Consider the following 19,344-nt stretch of genomic DNA (forward strand, 5'->3'; position numbering starts at 1 on the left):
CCTTTCCTAAAGTTCAGCGAAATAGACTACAAAAGAGTCACATAAAGGGACCTGGTGGTTACATAAATGTTGATCACTTTTTAAAATAGTTTGAGAGTTTTCGAGGATCTATTGTCATGTAGACAAATGGTATGAAATTATACACTCAGGCTGAGGCAAACCTTGGTTCTCATTTCAACAAAAAGAAATAACCAGAAGAGGGAAGGAGGAAAAAAAAAAAGACATGAGCCTTCCTTGAATTTTTAAAAAATAGTTTCAAAAGACATTACTGGGACAAGAAGCAATTTGAATGTAGATTAATTATTAATAACTATTACTCTATGTTAAAATTATGTCCCTTGGTAATAGTAGTAGGATCATGGAGGAAAGACTTCTTGTTCTTAGGAAGGATGATGGAGGGTTTAGAAATAAGCATCAAGATGTCTACAATTTACTCTGGAGTATTCATGTATACATATGAGCATACACACACACACACCAAAGGCAGACTAAAGTGATGGCAGAGAAAATAGACAACTAGCTAACAGAAGAGTAAGGTGAATTCTCTATGAAATTTTTCTACAGGTTTGAACTGTTTCATTTAAAATAAAAAAAATGGTGGTAGTAGGGTAGAATTTGAATCTGTGAGATGATGCAAAACAAATACCTTACATACAAACCGGTAAGGGAATAGAATCAAGCATTTGTTTCACTTTCTCTAACAGAACTATGATTTGGGGTCATATTTAACTAGGAAAACTGTCTTCACAGGAAGTCTTCTGTATAATAAATGAAGCAGTACCACGTATGATCTCTAATGAGTTAACAGATTAGACATAACTATCAACGACTGCCAACATCCCGCAATGAGGAGCACAGAACATGTGCACCTCCAGATGCGAGCAGATAATATCCCCCACGAAGGCACCTTGCCAAATATAAATAAATAAACAGTACAACTAGGCTTCTAGACGAGACTATCAGAAACAATGTAGGGAAAGAAGAACATGCTAAACATCACCCTGGGGATGCTCTTGTCCAAACCTGGGAAGATATTTTGGAAGCCCTATACAGCAAGGAGCCTTGTTCCTCTGAGGAAGAAGGGAACCGATAGCTTAAAAGGAACTGGAAAGATGACCTGTGAAAAGCATGAACCTCATTTGTAATTATAATTGTCTAATCTTAATTCAAAAAAGCGTGAGAGAAACAAGTGGACAATGTAAATATGTCTGGGACAGTTGGTGATGGGGAATTATTAATCGCCATCTTTAGCTATGATAATGATATTTGGTGGGACTGTACACATGCTTTGTTTTCTTATGTATATTTGTTAAACATGGTTCTGAGTTATATAAGGATATTGTCATGCAACTACATTGTATATGTTTCTAATGCTCACAGACCCACATTCATGTGAATACATATATACACATTCATGTATACCACATATACATATGCAAGAAAAAGAGGTTCTCTAATCTCAGAATTTACTTAGATGAATGAGGAAGAAAGATCATGGGTTTGAAGGTCATCTAGATTACATAGCAAGACCCGCTTCCAAAACTAGGCAGGGGTACTCCATTCTTTTAGACATGTAACCTAAAATATTAGTAGATAAAATAGTATGGTGCAAGGGATTTTAAAACAACAAAAAAGGAACCTTGGAATTGGTAATTGTTCAAGAAGATGAAAGGGACATACATGAATTACATGAATATTATTATGTAATATTATGTAATATTCATTACATGAATATTAACTTTGGAGGGAAAGAAGATAGTGCTCTGCCATTTCCTCTGAATTACTGAGGGCCTACTATGGAGAGCTTCCCACCAAAGCCATTTACTACATTGTTTCATTTAGTCCCACCATGTGCCATCATCACACAGTGGGTGGTACAGGGACCAGCACCATCCTCCAGACGTAGCCCTCTGAGTTCAAATGTGTCTTGCCACTGAGTAATGAGCCAATTAACCTCAATTTCCTTATCTCTAAATGGGGATGGCAATAATATTCTAAATTTCATAGAGCTGTAGTGAAGGTTAAACAATAAAGTATTGAAGCTGATTGTTCATACTGACAAAATGTATTTATTAATATTTATTATAAGCATATGAGGCAAGGATATGACATAAGATTGGCCTGACCAGATATTTACAGTCTTGAAGAATGCAGACTTGAGTGTTTTGGTTGTATATATCCATATGCATAAGATTTTTAAGTACCCTCTGAAAAAAAATTATGTATCCTCTCCAAATACGATATTTATTAAATTTTTAAGTACCAGCAACAATGTTTAGGATATCACAATAAAGACATTTAAATGTAAATATAGACTTATAAAATAGTATAGAAGGGTAGCCATTCATTTATTCGCTCAGTATATGATTAAAAAGCTGAGCCTTGCAATAGATAGTAAGGATTTGATAGTTAAGCCTTGACTTTGCACCCTTACTCATCAGGGCCCATGCTACGGGCTCTACCACAAGACCATCTGGGAGGTGGAAGTAGAACAGGACAGGAAGGAAAGAGAGGACGTGTCCTCAGGGCTCTGAAATCTCCGTCATTGGTGTCTCTAATTCCATCAATGCAAAGAATGCATGTGTGTATGACCTATGAAGAAATTCTCCCAGGAAGAGAGCAGAGAAAACAGAAACCAGGAAAAGAAGAAGAAAGGTAACAAAAAAAGAAGAAAAGAAAAGAAAGAAAAGAAAAGAAAAGAAAAGAAAAGAAAAGAAAAGAAAAGAAAAGAGATGTTTTTCAAAGTTTCCAAATAAGGGCAGAATCTCTACTGTCTGACCAAGATCTGGTCAACTCAGGAACAATCCTGAAAAACATCAACACTGGTAGATCCTAGGTATCCACACAGGCAGGTCACAGCCATGTGACTTTAGGCATTGGTCAATGTGTAGAAGCCAAAGTATTTCCTGGTACTCAGTCCATTTGTGGCAGAAGTCACCTAAGAAATTGAGATATGAAAGGGAAGCTCCTAAGCCCAGCAAGAATTACAAAAATAATAATAATAAAAAAATTTGTCTGGACTTAGTTCTGGTTCTGAGAAATCTGTGAACTCAGTCAGAAGCAGCTAGGACCCCATGGCATTATCAAGGTCACAAATTTTGAGGCTGTGAAGATGAGGGATATGGAGTACGGTTCTGTCACATAGCTGTTGTACGTGTGCGAACTGCAGACAGTCCTCAGCTGGTTTCCCAGAACCAGACCCTGAGGAAAGAATGCGTATGTGCTGAGCTATGAAGAAACTCTCCCAGGAGGAGCCAGGAAGAGAGCAGAGAAAACAGAAACCAGGAAAAGAAGAAGAAAGGTAACAAGGAAAAAAAAAAAAGCTGTTTTTCAAAGTTTCCAAATAAGGGCAGAATCTGCAAACTTTGAGAGGGCCTGCATCCAGATCTTAGAGAATTTCTGGAGTGTGGAGTTTGTCATGACTTAAAGCAAACAAGTTGACTTTTCCTGTTCTACATAAAATGGAGGTGGCAAAGGTCACTAAATGATTCGACCCAGGAGTGTTCTTGTGGGACATGAGCTCCCCACATTTCTAGCTCTTCCCTCATTGGACAAAATCATCTCAGGACTGACCTCTGAAGACAGGCTCGGGAGGAAGCTTGCCAGAACAGACTATACAGAAATCAGTGGAGGAACACAGTCTACAAAGGGTTCTGAAGAGCTTCAGGCAGAAAACCAATCATGCCCACCTCACACCTGGACTCTAAATTATGGGCTTAATTGTCAGTAAAAAAATAAATTAAGGGGATGCCCATTGGCTAGGCCAGTCTGTGTATGCTACAGTCATTAGAATAAACATTCAAGTTATTTTCAACTTCAAAAACCTAATAGAGCTAAGGGACTGGTGTACTCAGGGATTTCATAAGAATTGGCTTTTCTGTAAGTTGGCTTTGACACGCATAACAGTGAGCCAACAGGTATGGAGACAAGCTGTCACTCAAGCCAGATGCTGGGAATAATTGTGTAGATGCTTTACTGTCCTCAGAGTCCCTGGGAGACAGGTATACATGTCTCTTAACAATACTGCCCTTCCTCCCTTTCTACTGTATGTTTGTTTGTTTGTTTGCTTGCTTGCTTGCTTGCTTGCATTTTGAGACAGAGTTTCTCTGTATAGTCCTGGTTGTTCTGGACCTCACTCTGTAGACCAGGCTGGCCTTGAATTCACAGAAAACCACCTGCCTCTGCCTCCCAAGTATTGGGATCAAAGGTGTGTGCCACCATTGACAGGCCTCTACAATTTTTTAACAAGCAAGAAAGGCTTAGAAACATAGCCTTTGGGTGAAATACCAGGAACATTATAGAACCTTAAACATCTTTCTTAGTAGAGTTGGCATGAAGGTTTCTAAATTAGATTCCAGATGGTTAGAAAAGAGATAGTTAACTAATTCAGTCATTCTTGTTGTGCCCCCTGGACATCCTCAGTTCAGTTGGACCTACTTATGGGCACTGGCTGATCCCAGCCTGGTCCCAGACACTCAGCTTCCTTATTCCTTCCACACCCATTCCTTAAAACAGGTTGCTATTCTCATGTACCATTTTCTCATACTGAATCTAAGGTCCTCATGTTAAAAGTTTGCACTGTTAGATCAGAGGCTGGTGAAATCTGTGACAGCAAAATAATGAAGTGTTGGCTTGTATATAATTGTTAAGGCGTTCGTAATGGGGATGGTCTAATCTTATAGAAGCAGAAAAAAGTTGTTAGATTCAACTAGACCAGGGCAGACAGGTCTTGGGCAATAATTCCTCAGGAGTGCATGAGATTTCGAGGGAGATGAAAACACTCATCAGAAAACATTCCTTGAAAGGGGCCGGTGAGGTATATAAACAAATAAACACAATAATTACAGAAAAAAAGTAAATCCCTTGGAACTTTATTAGTTTTTCTTTTCATATAGCATCAGAGATGTGCAATAGTTTGTTTTTTTTTTTAACCATAGAAATCAAGACATTGTTTAAACAGAGCTTCAGTATCTTAATTCAGCATCGAAGATTCTAAATAGTTCCAGAAGAACAGTGGTTCTCAACCTTCCTAATGCTGTGACCGTTTAATACAGTTTCTCATGTTGTGGTGACCCCAACCATAAGATTACTTTCATTGCTACTTTATAACCATAACTTTGGTACTTTTTTTAATTATAATGTAAGTATAAGTCTTTTCCAATGGTCTTTTGCAGCTTCTGAAAGGGTCCTTTGGCCCACAAAGAGGTCAGATTGACAATCACTGCAGTAGAACTTCAATTGACTAATGACAACAAATGATAATCTCTAACTTATCAGTGCTTGCAGATTCCAAGGTCAGAATCCCAGTGATCAGCAATGCTACTTCCCAGTAAGATTACAGTCCCAGTATAAACATCTTTTAAAGAATTATCCTCAAAGAGGCAAATTTTCTTTACACGTTTTTCTAGTCATTGTTCCAGAAACATTTTCAATAAATCTTTTACATCTGGCCTTTGACTTCAAGTTGGGAAACAGTTTATTTAACACAGGAATCTTACATATTATAGATATGCTGAAGGATGTGTGCGATACTACTTAATTTAATTTATAGTCTAGTAAAATGAAAATTTAAAAAAAAAATCTAACTTCAACTGAACTACTACTAAATTTCAGAAAATTCACCAATGATCAAAGGACCTGCTGGGTTCTGTCTGTCTCACCATGTGGTGGAAGTACTACACAATGGAGTGCTAATAGATATCTTTGCACAACTTGACTTTCCGCAGCTTCGTCCTGATCTCCTGAAATTGGTCATGGTGAGAATGTCTACACTGCAGAAAATAATGTCAGGCAAACTAGAGTTTTTTAAATCCAGAAAAACCAGTGGTTAAACAATTACCAGTATCCTCCTGTCTTGGCCAGTTCCCCAAAATGCCCGTGGTCAGCATTACTCAATATAAGACAAGGCATGCCAGAGAGGAAGTTGAAGAAACTGGTGGCAGTTTGAACTAACTGCTGTTAAAATGTCTTACTTTGAGATTTTACAAACATCTAAAAACACTACAAGAATTCCGTCCCAGGACTACAGGGTAAGGAAAAGGGTCCGGAAACATAATCCTCCTTAGCTCTTTGGCTAGCTTAGCTGATCCTTTCAGGTCATTCAAATCTTGGGCAATGGCATCAGAGAAATCATCCACGACCTTTATCAATAATAATTGTCTTGACCATGATCTACCCCTTACACTATTTTTTTCTTCAGGAAACTTGTCACTACCACACAAACTCTGTGAAAAAAATCTTGTTTTGTTAAATATAGTATTCTACTGCAAAATGCAGCGCATGGTCCAAGACTACAAGGTGAGTTAATTAAACACTATATGCAATAACATGGAAAACTACCCATAAATTATTACTAGGTAGCAAAACTAGTATATGATTGGTACGAACCATTCATCAATTTGGTTGTGGGGGTTATGGAGGTCAATCTTGTGAAGGAAAAAGTGGGATGGAGAGTGAGTTGTCACATGCTCCAGTGACTCCTCAAAGTTCTGATCTGCCATATCCAGAATTAGATCCAAGATGGCTCCCAGAACACCAGTGAGACAGCAAAAGGAATTGAGGCCAGGGTGGTGGTTGCTTCTTGGTCTTCATGGAAGTCCTAACAGATGATGATGTTCCCCTCCCCCTCCCCTGCTCCTTCTGAGTTACCTCATTAGGCAGGGCTTTTATTGGTGTATGGTGACGGTGTGGTGAGATATGATTGGTCAATGATTTAGGGGCTTGGGATTAGCTTGAACACAGTATATAAGCTTATGCACTGTGCAATAAACTCAAATCTGCACCCTGATGCTGTCTCCAGGATTTGTCACGTGACTCCATCTCTCTCTCTCTCTCTCTCTCTCACTCCCCAATCCTTGGCTCTGTTCCCACATTCTATATTTATGAATTCACCTGTTCACTGATATTTATTTGTAGCCCCAAAACAATACTCAAGATGTTTAATGAACCATTCACAGAGATGAACATTCCCAGCTGGGGCTGGTGAGCAGGAAGAAATAAAGCCTTTCTTATTTCATCTCCCTCACTGTAATCAAGTACTTGTCCATGCTCTCTATAGGGCTCACGCATTAGTGTTTTATTTTGCTGCTCTAAATAACCTCAAAAACAAGAGAGAAGTGCTATGCCATGTTCTTCAATGCAAGATATCTTCAATGTGCCTCCCAGAGAAAAAGTATGCACTAGGTAAACCTCATTGGAGATTGAGTTATAGTGCTATGGTTTAGTTCAATGTATAAGAGAGTTAACAAGACATATTGAAGAAAGTGTCATTATGTAACAATGCACAGAGAATAAGGTTATGTATTACTTGGTGAAAGTGATAGCCATCAAAGAACCAACTCAGGAAAATAAGATAAAATAGCACTGTTAAAGCAAACCACACTTTTTACACTAAGGAGAAAATAATTGGACTCAGAACAAAGAAATTTGCTTTGAGTTTGTTTTTTATTCCAGGATATTACATGTAAACGACTAGATTTAGAAAGAAGCCTCCTACTCAACCTTCCCCAAAATATAGGTCCTTTAATAAGAAATGTGCTTTTATTCTCTTCAAGGAAAGAATACACTGTCCAGTTAGTTTAAATATTCTTTATAAAAAGCAGGTGGTTTTAACATGCAGCACTAAGTATTAGTAAATACAAGGACTGTTGCTAATTTATTTCAAGCATAAAAATCTTGAAGCGTATACAGATAGATGGAGACACGGGATTTTGATAGTCAATCCTGGTACAATGTGTGAGAGGCAAAGACTATTTTTGCAGAGTGAAAATCATGATTTTTGTTTCTTGAACATAAACCCATGATGTAAGAATTCAGGTACATTTTTCTTTTTTCTTGGATAATAATAAGATCTGCACAGCATAACCCTGCTGGGCTGTTCAGTCAGAAAGAATTGAGCATTATTCTCTCTACTTCCTTAACCCCCACCACACCCCCACCACAAGAGTTCATTTAATCAAGGGTCTACATTAAAATGCTACTCTCAAAATGGATGCTGCATGTAAGCACACGTGAGCTCAGGCTCCCATGTATCCCAAACAGAAGAAAATCGAGACAACTAAATGAGCCATCCTGTGGCCTGCCCCAGTGTCCCCAGAACAAAAAGAGAAGTTGGAGAACAGGTGTGCTGTTGTGTGATGGTGACCCTGGAAAATGCTACATCAGCGTTTTATGTTGACGTAGACATGCCCAACACATGTGGCAATCATCTATGACAAGAAGCTGTAGCACAGATTTAGGATCAGGATTCTTAGTGGATTTTCTTCTCCAAAAGAGCAGAGATCATGAGTGTACTGGCTGTCTGGTCAGCAAGAGTGAAACGGCACTTCATTTCTTTCCCCAAATCATTTTTGCTTCCTTAAATGAAGGAATGCTCATTTAAAAAAAATTAGTTTTCAGGCTATTTATCAATCCTTCAGTAGGAGCATTTATATTAATGGCTAAGAATAAAATTTAAGTAATGAAGGGGTTAAAAAAATCATCATGCAAGCTAATCTTATGCAAAGCCTGCAGCCAATCTCATTGAATTTTAAGTAAGGTTGTGAGTTCTTCCTTCTTTCCAGCTCAAATATATTTTACAAAACATGGAACTCACTATATTTTCACTATATATTTAAAAACTCATTAATATTCATTATGGCATACAGATGGACCAAAGATGGCTTCTCCTGAGACTTCATTCATCCTGATTCTTGGTCTTTGAGAAGAAAAAATGGTGGACCTGCATTAAACTCTGGCCTTGACCACTCTTAGGGCAAGTAATTCCTAAGATATCACCAATATTGAGTAAAATAAATACATTTTAGGAGCTCAAAGTTAACTTTCTTTAATGATCCTATAATGAATTTTTTCCTAGGAACATTTGCCTGAGGAATTTGGAATCTGTTATTGGAATAAAATAAATTCTAAGTTTTGAAAAGGCCACTTGGCTCAGCATGGCCTACACTTTCTAATTCACTTATTGTAGATCCTTACAGTTTCTCAACTTATAAATGCATCTATTTGCCTCTATGGAATAAAAAGATGATGGTCTTAGCTTTGGTAGAGTTTTGAGGCAACCACTTACTCATAGAGTTTTCCTTTTGCCCAAGAGTATGTTGGCAATAGCATCTTTCTCCTCATACTTTCCCATTGGTAATAAGGTCAAGTTGGTCTCTATACTTAAGCATGAAGAGTTTAATTGGAACTACATCGTTTTCCTTCACAACTCACAGAGATACATTTAGCCTCTGGGAAGTGTCATCTCCATCAGAGAGAATATGCTGCATCTTTATTGTATCCTCTAGACAAACAGAAACCATCCTTCTGAACACTTGGTGATGGGAAGACAATCTAATGTTGACCATACAGCTAAAGAGCGAAAGAGAGGTGAAGACCTGGAAAGTGGGATCTGAAACAACCTCCAAGATTGGAAAGTGGAGAAAGAGGATCCCCAGGTTAGTCTTGAGTCAGTAGGTCTCACATGAAGTAGACATTTAACCACAGAGAAAAGATTTGTACAAAGCTACTATCCTGTGATCTTGCATGACTCTGTCTTGATCTTACCTGCTATGAACCCACTCTGATGCTATGTATCTTATAGAAAACCTTCTATATTGCTTTCTATAACATTCTATAACACCTGATCTATTCAGCCACAACTTTTCACTCTTTTTCTAGTAACTTTACCTAGAAAAGCTTTAACCAGAAACCTCACTATCTCAAGATCAATGTGCCAGTTTGAATATGCTTGGCCCAGAGGAAGTGATACTATAAGGAGGGGTGACCTTGTTGGAGGAAGTGTATCATTATGGGGGTGGGCTTTGAGGTCCTAGGTTTAAGCTCAGCCCAAGGTGGAAGAGAGTCTTCTACTGGTTGCCATCAGATCAAGATGTAGGACTCTCAGTTCCTCTAACAGCACCATGACTACCTGCCTGCTGCCATGCTTCCTGCCATGATGATTATAGTCTGAACTTCTGAACCAGTAAGGCAGCCCTAATTAAATGCTTTCCTTTATACAAGTTGCCTTGGTCATGGTGTCTCTTTACAGCAATAAAACCCTAAGACAATCAAACTGAAAGTAGCCCATGGCTTTGTTCATTTCTTTTTCATGTTCAATTTTTCTCATCAGTATTTTTCATATCTGCTGTTCACCTTCACCTGAGCATTAGAATGTATGGCACACATCTACCAGATGTCCTTAGTCCTCCCGAACTCTACCTTTCTCAGAAGTGTTATCTTCTGGTCCATAGAATCTTGTCAGCTCTTTCTCAGTATGATGCTCACAGCCTATGTCCCATATAAGTCCTCTTTACTATATATCTTTATAGACAAGTAATTCTTCCCTCCCGTGCCCTTAGGCTGCCCATCCCACCATCGGTTTGCTCTCTCAATGCACCATTGATATTTTACTAAAAGCCATTTTCAGGCTTTGACCTTCTGTCCAACTTTCTCTAGACATCTCCAACCCACTGAGTGAGCAACTATGTATTCATTCCAAATGCCATGCCAATTTATTTCCCTTTTTCTTCTTGCTTTATTTTTAATCTCTGCTACAGCTCGAACAGTTAGGTGTGGTTATTTCCATTTTATGAGGGAAAAGGAGAGTCAAAAATGAACAACTTGTCCCGTAACAGTTAAAGTCAGAATTCTTGTCACTTCAACTCCTAACTCATGTTTCTCCTCATTGTGAAGGCCTCTCACAGTCCAATGAGTGTCCTAAACTCTCCTAACCTCTGATTGTAATACAATCTGATCTTCACCTTGTGTTCCGGAAGGTATCATTTGAGAACACAATTTCTAGTTCCATAGTTTACCAGTCTGGGGCACCAGCATGTCCTTACCTGCTTACACATCTGGGGGCGGGGGGAGGAGGGGCCAGTGTGTACTTATCCCCTCTCCACTTCCACGTTCTCATAAAAACTGCTATCAATACTCATCACAGAGATACTCGGAACAAGCGATGCTTCTTCACTTTGGCTTAATTGTCAACTATCATTTCCCTCTTGTTTCAACTTATGAAGACGCAGCAGCACTAAGCTGACAATGTCCTTTTAGTGATTCATTTCATCTTAACATAATATTGTCTGTGGTAAAGTCCCCTAATCTTATGTGCACACTCCCATGGATATATTGAGAGTGTGTCTTGTCGTCTTATTCTTGGAAGTATATTACACCACCTTCTGCTACTGTTCCTTGTCTAAGATTTCTCATCTCAGAGTTATGAGTTTCTATAGGAAGCATTATTTCTCATGTCTCACTACAAGACTGCATTGCTCTGCCGAACACCCACATTTTTCCTCCAAGCTTAGATTTACATTTCATCAATTACTAATTAACCATAATGTCATTTACCTTGGTCAAATTCCTCTTCTAGATTCTAATCATCTCTAGCCGAGGCTCCACTGCCTGCACCTTCAGTCACTAGCTCACTTACTTGTGACCATTAAAAGAGGCTCAAGGAAACCCAGTGCTGCTGGGTCAAGGAAATATGAGAGGACTTAGCTGAAAAAGGCAGTCAGCAACTCATGGATAGCCCTGTTTTCTTTGCCTTTTTCTGAAACAGGATATAAGAGCAGGAACATACATTCTGGATCCTAGTTATGGAGGTCTGAATCCTTGACTCTTACCTGTGACTGAGTATTTAATACTCTTCCTCTATACTTTCCTTCCCTTACCTATACAATGGGAATAATAATAACAATAATAGTAATAATGTTGGAATCATTTAATCTGGCTCTCCAGAAACAAGTTTCTTAGAGAAAGAAGAATTTTCATAAGAAGGTGTATTCTCAGCAAAGGCACCAGAACACAGTGAGAGAGGAAAGATTTCAGCGAAGGAAAGCTGAAGTGCCAAGCCTTTATATAGTGAAAGCTCCACCTGACTCCACAGAGCTCCAGCCATCATGGCCACAAACAGATACTGTCATTGGAGGCAGGCATTCTAGAAATGGTTATAGACTTGAAAATGCACCTCCTTGTTGTCAAGAGCAGATCCTGGCAAGGGAACCACTCCCAGAAGACAACATTCCAGCAGACAGGGGAATGGACAGCCCACTTTCATTCTGTAAGAAGATATCTATGTGGCACCTCGAAACATCCATTCCAGCTGATTTGGGAACCACATGAAATCACTTAGACTGTATCTTGCATATTTTAACCAAAGAATAAGTGTCAGCCATCATACTGGTTTCATTACCTAGACAGTCTCTTTACTTTACCTGAGGGCTTCCTGGCTATATTAAGACCAGGATGGCAGCATGTCATTTTATTTCATTATCTGACATAGCTAAACTCAGTAAATATTTATGCATTTATTGGGTTCTTCGTGTTTGCCTTTCTGATGATTAAATAAATCCTCAGCATGTTGTATTTTCAAGGGTTTATTTCTATACTATCTGTCACAGCCTTGAACAAATAGAAGAGAACAGTTTCTTCCTGACTAAACGTGGGCAATCCCAGACACAACCCAGAACAACTGCTGGCGACTTACTAATAGATTAAGACAGTCGTAAAGAAGGGGAATTAAAAAAAAAAAAGACCAAATATAGATGTATACTTAGATACTACCAGGGAGAGAAATAGGAGAATCTCTGACTGCAATGTATCCTTCCTCTGTGCTTTGGGATGTCTCTCTCCTCTGTAATATCCTGAGCTCTAGCTACCCAGGAACCTAATCTAGGGGCCCCCGAGGCTGGTATTGTAAGAGATCTGATATATATATAGCTCCCCAGTTTATGTTTGCATTGATTCAAAGAATGCAAAATTTCAGTTAAGATCAATGAATTTAAGAGCTGTAATATAATGACTAAAGTCAATTATAATGTATTATATCCTCCAAAATCACTAAGGTTTTAAGCATACTCACTATAAAAAGCAAGTATCTGAGTTAGCTCATAATGTTAAAATGTTACAGATGATAAATCTATATGATTTTGATCAATCAAAAACAAATAAAATTAGAAAATTAATACTTTATTTCTCTCACCATGCATAATACTTTTCCTCAAATGTTGTTATACCACAAACAACAATGTATAAATTCATTTAATGGTTTGATGATTAAATGTCATTTTCTATCCTAAATTTCCTTTTTTTCCTTCTTTTCTTTCTTTCTTTTTTCCTTCTTTCCTTCCTCCCTTCCTTCCTTCTTTTTCTTTCTTTCTTTCTTTCTTTCTTTCTTTCTTTCTTTCTTTCTTTCTTTCTTTCTTTCTTTCTTTCTTTCCTTCCTTCCTTCCTTCCTTCCTTCCTTCCTTCCTTCCTTCTTTCTTCCCTTTTTATGTTTTTGTTTTGTCTTGTTTTTGTTTTTGAAACAGGCTTTCTCTGTGCAGCACTGGCTGTCCTGGAACTTGCTCTGTAGAGATGAATTCAGAGATCCATCTGCCTCTACCTCCCCAGTACTAGGATTAAAGGCATGTGTCACCACCGACAGGCCATATCCTGAATATTTTGAATCAAAGTTCAATGCCTATATAAACACTATTATCTATGTTATGCTAAGACAGCATTCGTACTCTTGAGCTCTAGACCACTTCATTCCTCCTAATCTCAAAATGTCTTTTTATCCTGAGGATATCAGAGACCAACCTCACAAACATGCAATTTAGTAAAAAAGACAATCCGTGGAAGAGAAATATGTACTTGTAAGTGAAGGAAAAACAAAAGGGTATATTGAATAATTGTTTTAGTGGCCATTGTTTCATGCCACACAAGCAGGAAGAGAATCAGAGACTCAAGGAAACACTGTTCAAGCTGAGAGCAGAGGAAAGCAGGAGTTAGCCAACAAGATGACTGGGGGAAGGTTAGGCACAGGAGCCATGTGGAAGCAGAGGAGATCTCAAAATTACCAGGAACAGATAAACAGCATCATTGAATTTCCCAAAATTGAAATTCAGAGATCGAGTTAATGAGACCCTTAACATAAAATTTGGGGGTATTTGTTTGTTTGTTTGAAAAACAATTACAAGCCACAGGAAGTAGCCCATTGCATAAAATATTCACCTCAGAAGCACGCGTACTGGGGTTTAATTCCCAAAGCCCATGTAAGACGCAGTGTGTGGTGCTCTGAACTATTAATTCCTAGTGCTCATTGGCCAGCCTGTCTAGCCTACTGACCAATGAGAGACTGCGTCTCAAAAGAGGTAGTCAGCATTTCTGAGGATGACACGGGCAGAAGCTGTCTTCTGGCCTCACTCATTTCTATATACACATATGTCTGTGTTGCACCCACATATATGTGTATGCACATACAAACATGCACAAATGACCAGTAAAATATAGGATTGGGGGGGTACTAAAGTCCTTATTCTACTAAAAATTAATCTTCATGACAAGTATTAAAAATCCAAAGTGAGCCAGACAATGCTAGTTCTCCCGTAGTTTACCAGCCAGAGAGGAAATTGCCAGACATTATTTGAAGGAAGGGCAAATGTTGGGAAGGAGCTAAGACAAAGAGATAAGACAACCACAGGAGGCCATTAACTTCAAAGAAGGCTTCCTGCTGCAAGTAACATCTAATTGGAGATGGGCTCTGGGGCCCAAAGTACAATAGCAGACAAACAAAAAGCTATCAGAACAGTTGATGGGAGAGGATTATCCTGCCTTCAGATGTTGAGGAATCTGGAAGGTGGCTATGACCCAGAAGAGGAACCGTGAAGGGGTCAGGGTATAAGGACAGTATTTGAAGGGAACAGAGAGCATGTGAGAATTTAAGCCTTAAAACATTTTAGGTTGGAATTTTATTTAAAATTAGATTAATATATCATGAAAGAGTTTTGTACTACTTTCAAAGCAAATCTAGGTTTTTCAGTATTTCTTCTTTTCCTCCTCCTCCTCCTCCTCCTCTTCCTCCTCCTCCTTTCTTTTCTTTTCACTTAGTGTTGGGAATTGAACCTGGGGCCTTACACATGCTAGGCCAGTGCCCTTCCAGTGAGCTCTATCCTCAGCCCGTTCAGTATGATTTGCAGTTAACAACAGCTCGAAACTCATTATTTTTCTCTACTCGGTATAAATAGTTTTCTGTTTACTTTTTTCCACTCTCCCATTTCAACCAAACTTTACAATTTAACAGGTCTCAGACTCCAAATCACCAAAGGGCCAGTATCCACCAAGGGCCTTATCAGATATTCCCCATGCATTTTAAAATACAAACACTAAGGATGGAAGCCCCACTATCTTGGTGCTTTCTGGCTATGGTGGCTTTGACCATATGCCTTTCACAATGTTTCAAAATTCTAGGAGAAGGAATTAATTGGAGTTTTGTTTGGTGTCTTTTTAGACATGCCTCTTGGTATCAGCTCTTCCTTCGTGAGTTAAACTATTGAATGGTGAACCATCCTCCCACCCCACTCCCACACCTGCTTGGCATGTAATCCTTCTACAGGTTCCAACAAAAGCCAAACTAGCACCACACAGCATCCTTCATCTCTAAAAGTTTGTATTCACATTCTGTTTCCCTCATGCTTGTACATGAGAGAAAAATTGCATGCAAAAATAGTAAGAATACTGAAGAGGAAGAAGTGGAACACCAGAAGGGGAAGCAAGAGGAGAATTCATGACATTAAAAAAAACAAAAACAAAAACAAAAAAACAGTCCAGGGAGAGACTCACAAGAACCTTGAACACCTCAGATAGGTTCCAAGGCTTTCAACAATCATGAAAGTCTTAAAAATTATCTCATTGCCAAGTTGGCCATAGTTCATAATGATCAAGCATTTCTAGGAGCCTAAATATATTGCTTTTCTTTGTCATTCAGTTCAACTCAAATCACAGTTCCAAATACACTGGAATATACTCCTGAGCTTAGGCTGAGAGCCTAAGAAAAGGAACAGAAACTGATTCAGTATATACTCTGTATCCAAGGAAAGTGTTACGGGAAAAATTTCTAATGTTATATCGTCTAATATTACATAGTCAATCAAAATGTAGCAGGAAGTTCAAGTTCCATGCCCCTTACTGTGGATTCAACCTGCTTCCTTGATGTATCTCGGTGGCATATTAACTTAAACAGAGTCTTTTTTACTCATTAAACTCTTGAGTGTTTATTCTTGATATCAGATGTTATTTTTTTCCTCTTAAAAAACATGTAATAGAATGGGTTAAAAGCCCTGTTAGTTTGGGAGCCATTTATTGTATTGAGGTGTGATTTTACTCATAGAAGGTACTAATAAGCTTCCTTTTGCTAATAGTACTATGTGACCACACCTGCATATGTGCTGCACACAATGCAGAAGCCATTAGCCTCCACTGGGGAGCTATCTAATATTCACTTGAACAAGACTTTTCATCTGGATTCATGCTCCAGCTCATGTTTTCAATAGATCTGAATCTAAGCAAGCAAGGGGGTCACAGGCAGCAGTTATTGCACACGCAACAGATTTCCAGCACTGCATTTGCCTTGACTGTGCTCTTTCAGCCCCTCTAAGATGTTCTTGGGGACCCTGAACAATGTATGAGCTCTGCCACTGCTCACAGCAACACAGTGGTGGCTTTCAAATTGGAGTCACTCAGTGAAACCCAAGTATAACTGGGGGAAATGGTGGATCCACTCTCCAGCTGGTGTTCTCAAATCCTTTTCCCAAGGCTGGCATCTTTCCCCTCTCATTTCATTAAATCCTTCTACAGATTCTAAATACTTGAGGGTTCAACAGTTTCATGGTGAGCATTGACAAACACATGCAACTTTCTGCAGGGAATGTGTGTATAAAGGGCTGGGAGCTCAAATCTTTCTGCAACTCAGACATCTCTTAAGTCTTGCTTTCCTATGACATCCAAGTACCACAATATCATTGACCGCCATCCTGTGACACAATAAGAGTAGTTGATGTTATAGAACTATTGAGTGTAAAGGGCCAAAATGGGAAGTTAGACATGGAAACTTGATTATTTTATACGTGAAAGATTTTTGTAAGAACTAAAGAGATTAGTCTAACATTAAGTCAACAAATAATGACCTCTGCCTGTATTGTAATTCTTACATGTTGAGGTGTACAGAGGTCATGTTTAAGTCATTTGCCACAACATATCCACCTTGTAGCACAATATCTAACACTTGGTGCAAAGGAAAATTATGTAATGGTTGAATTCTGAATCCAACTCAGATTTTGCCTTGTTTTGTTTGTTTTCTGTTCAGTTTATACAGCTTGAACTGGGGTTGTAGTAGAGAAGAAAACAGACAAAAGCATCAGCAGCAGACACACAGGGGTGTGTTATGATGTTCATAAAGAAAGGATAAAGTTGATAAGAAACACCAAAAGCATAAACTGAAAATATTATCAAGACAAAAATGTCTAACCCCAAACCATGCCTCTTTAAAGTCAACATATCTTTTAGAAACTCATATCGGGTGACAGTTCTGGGCACAGATATCCATACCCAAGCAGCTGGGATACTCTTGTCCCTACCATGACAGTAGCCCAGCGTGTGAGCTGCAGGTACTCGTGAAGTTAATTCTGGGACCTTGTGCAATCTCAGCAAGTATTCTACTACTGAGTACAAAACTAGACCTTGTAGAAATGTAATTGAGGAAAATACATAATAAAAAGAAAAAGAAAAAAAAAACTAGACTTTGGTTGTTTGAGAAAGGTTCTTATTACGTAGCAACTTTGGCCTTGAACCTACTATGCTGACCAGGCTGGCCTTGAACCCTTGAGCCTCCTGCTTCTCTCTCCCCAAATCTGTGTCATATAAATATTTTTATGGCAAATAATAATCTTTTCTGTGCTTAGATAATGTGCATACATACTAGACTACCTCAAATGTCTATTCCTGGCTTAATATCCTTCCTGTCTTTCATTCTAAGGCATGCCAATTACATGTCTTAGAGGCTCACTCAGAGCAAAATTTCCTAATCTTGAGTGAACATAGAAAATCCTTATTGTTTATGGATTCAGTAGATTTTACTACTCACTGATTTGTTGCCCCCAAATCAAGCTCTTGGTGTGTCAGTCACTTACAGATATGCACAGAGAGGCGAGAATGTTCTGTTGTCAGTTGGCAGCACATGGTCCTAGTAAAGCCAAGTATTGTTCTTTAGGCAAGGCCTTCGTCTGTCATTTCAAGATAACTTGTATATGCACCTATTCAATAACATTTATTTGTAGATCCAAAATAAATACTCTAATTCGTTTGCAGCCATTCGTGGACACATGGGGGGGGGGAAGTATTAGGTAAGTTTTGTTTGGGTACAAGCCATAGTGCCACTGGATGTGACGTCAGTGTTCATGAATCAACAATACATATAAGGTGTCATCAAACAGGAGCTCACATAAGACAGAGACTCAAGGAAACCTAGACTTGTAGTTCTCCTAGGAACTGTTTCATATTCCCCAATTCAGAGACAACTTTGTAGAATAACTACAATTATGAACTAACTAATTGCTTTTGATTCCTGATTAAACTCCCACCAATATATAGGAGCTTAACCAGTATCCTAGAAGGTATCTCAGATACCCACCCATTCCACACCCAGTCTGTCCTCAGCCTAAATAAACAAATGCTCCCTCTTCTCCTCATTTTTACCACCTTGATCAGTTCTCATCCATTTGACACCAAAATAACACCCCACTGTTCTCCATAGTTCCACAGAGTTCATCTTTTGCATCCATGAATGGCTGGTTGCTTCTGCCTTTGTCACTTTCCTTGGTCATCTTGCTGGGTCTGAGTCCCCACCTAAAGCTCCAAACTCCCCAGGCAGTGGCTATGGAAGCTCTGGGCATTTGTCAAACTTCCCACCCCTACTCCTTTGCAAATGTGCATCTCCCTGTCTACTCTGTTTTCTCCCATTTTTGGATTGATAAGTACCCAGTCCATCTTCTCAAGCACAAGTAAACCACACCACCAAAACGAAGCTTCCCTGATTAAGGACAAAAAGAGACAGGGGCTCCTTGTTCAAAGCTACCACTGACCTGGAACATGATTTTCTAGTTTCCCTGATCCTATTCAGTGGTAACTTGATATTTTCCCTTATCTTGGCCTTAGTGGACTAAGCACCTTCAGGATGAGGACTAAGCATCTTCAGGATGCGGATGCTGCTTTGTTCTCACAAGAAGTTTTCAGTATGGCATAGGATATGTTACTCAATAAGTGACAGTGAAATAACAATTGAGTGGATGAGTGAATAAATGAATGAATAAAGTCCTCACTTCAGACATCACACTGCCTTATTTCCCGAATCTTAAGTGAATCTCATCTTTGGTCTTAGCTCAATACCTGCTCAAAGTCATTATAATTCAGAGGTTATCACCCACAGAGGGCCAATGTCAGTTATCAGAGTAAACCTTAGCACCAGCCTTTAACCATCATAAAGGCAAGTGCATCAGTATTTTGTAGATTTTTTGTCAATGAGACAAATGCTTTGGGTGTTTGTTT

This window comes from Mus caroli, unplaced genomic scaffold (genome assembly GCF_978045245.1).
Source record: "Mus caroli unplaced genomic scaffold, Mus_caroli_1 scaffold_9, whole genome shotgun sequence".
NCBI classification, from domain to species: Eukaryota; Metazoa; Chordata; class Mammalia; order Rodentia; family Muridae; genus Mus; species Mus caroli.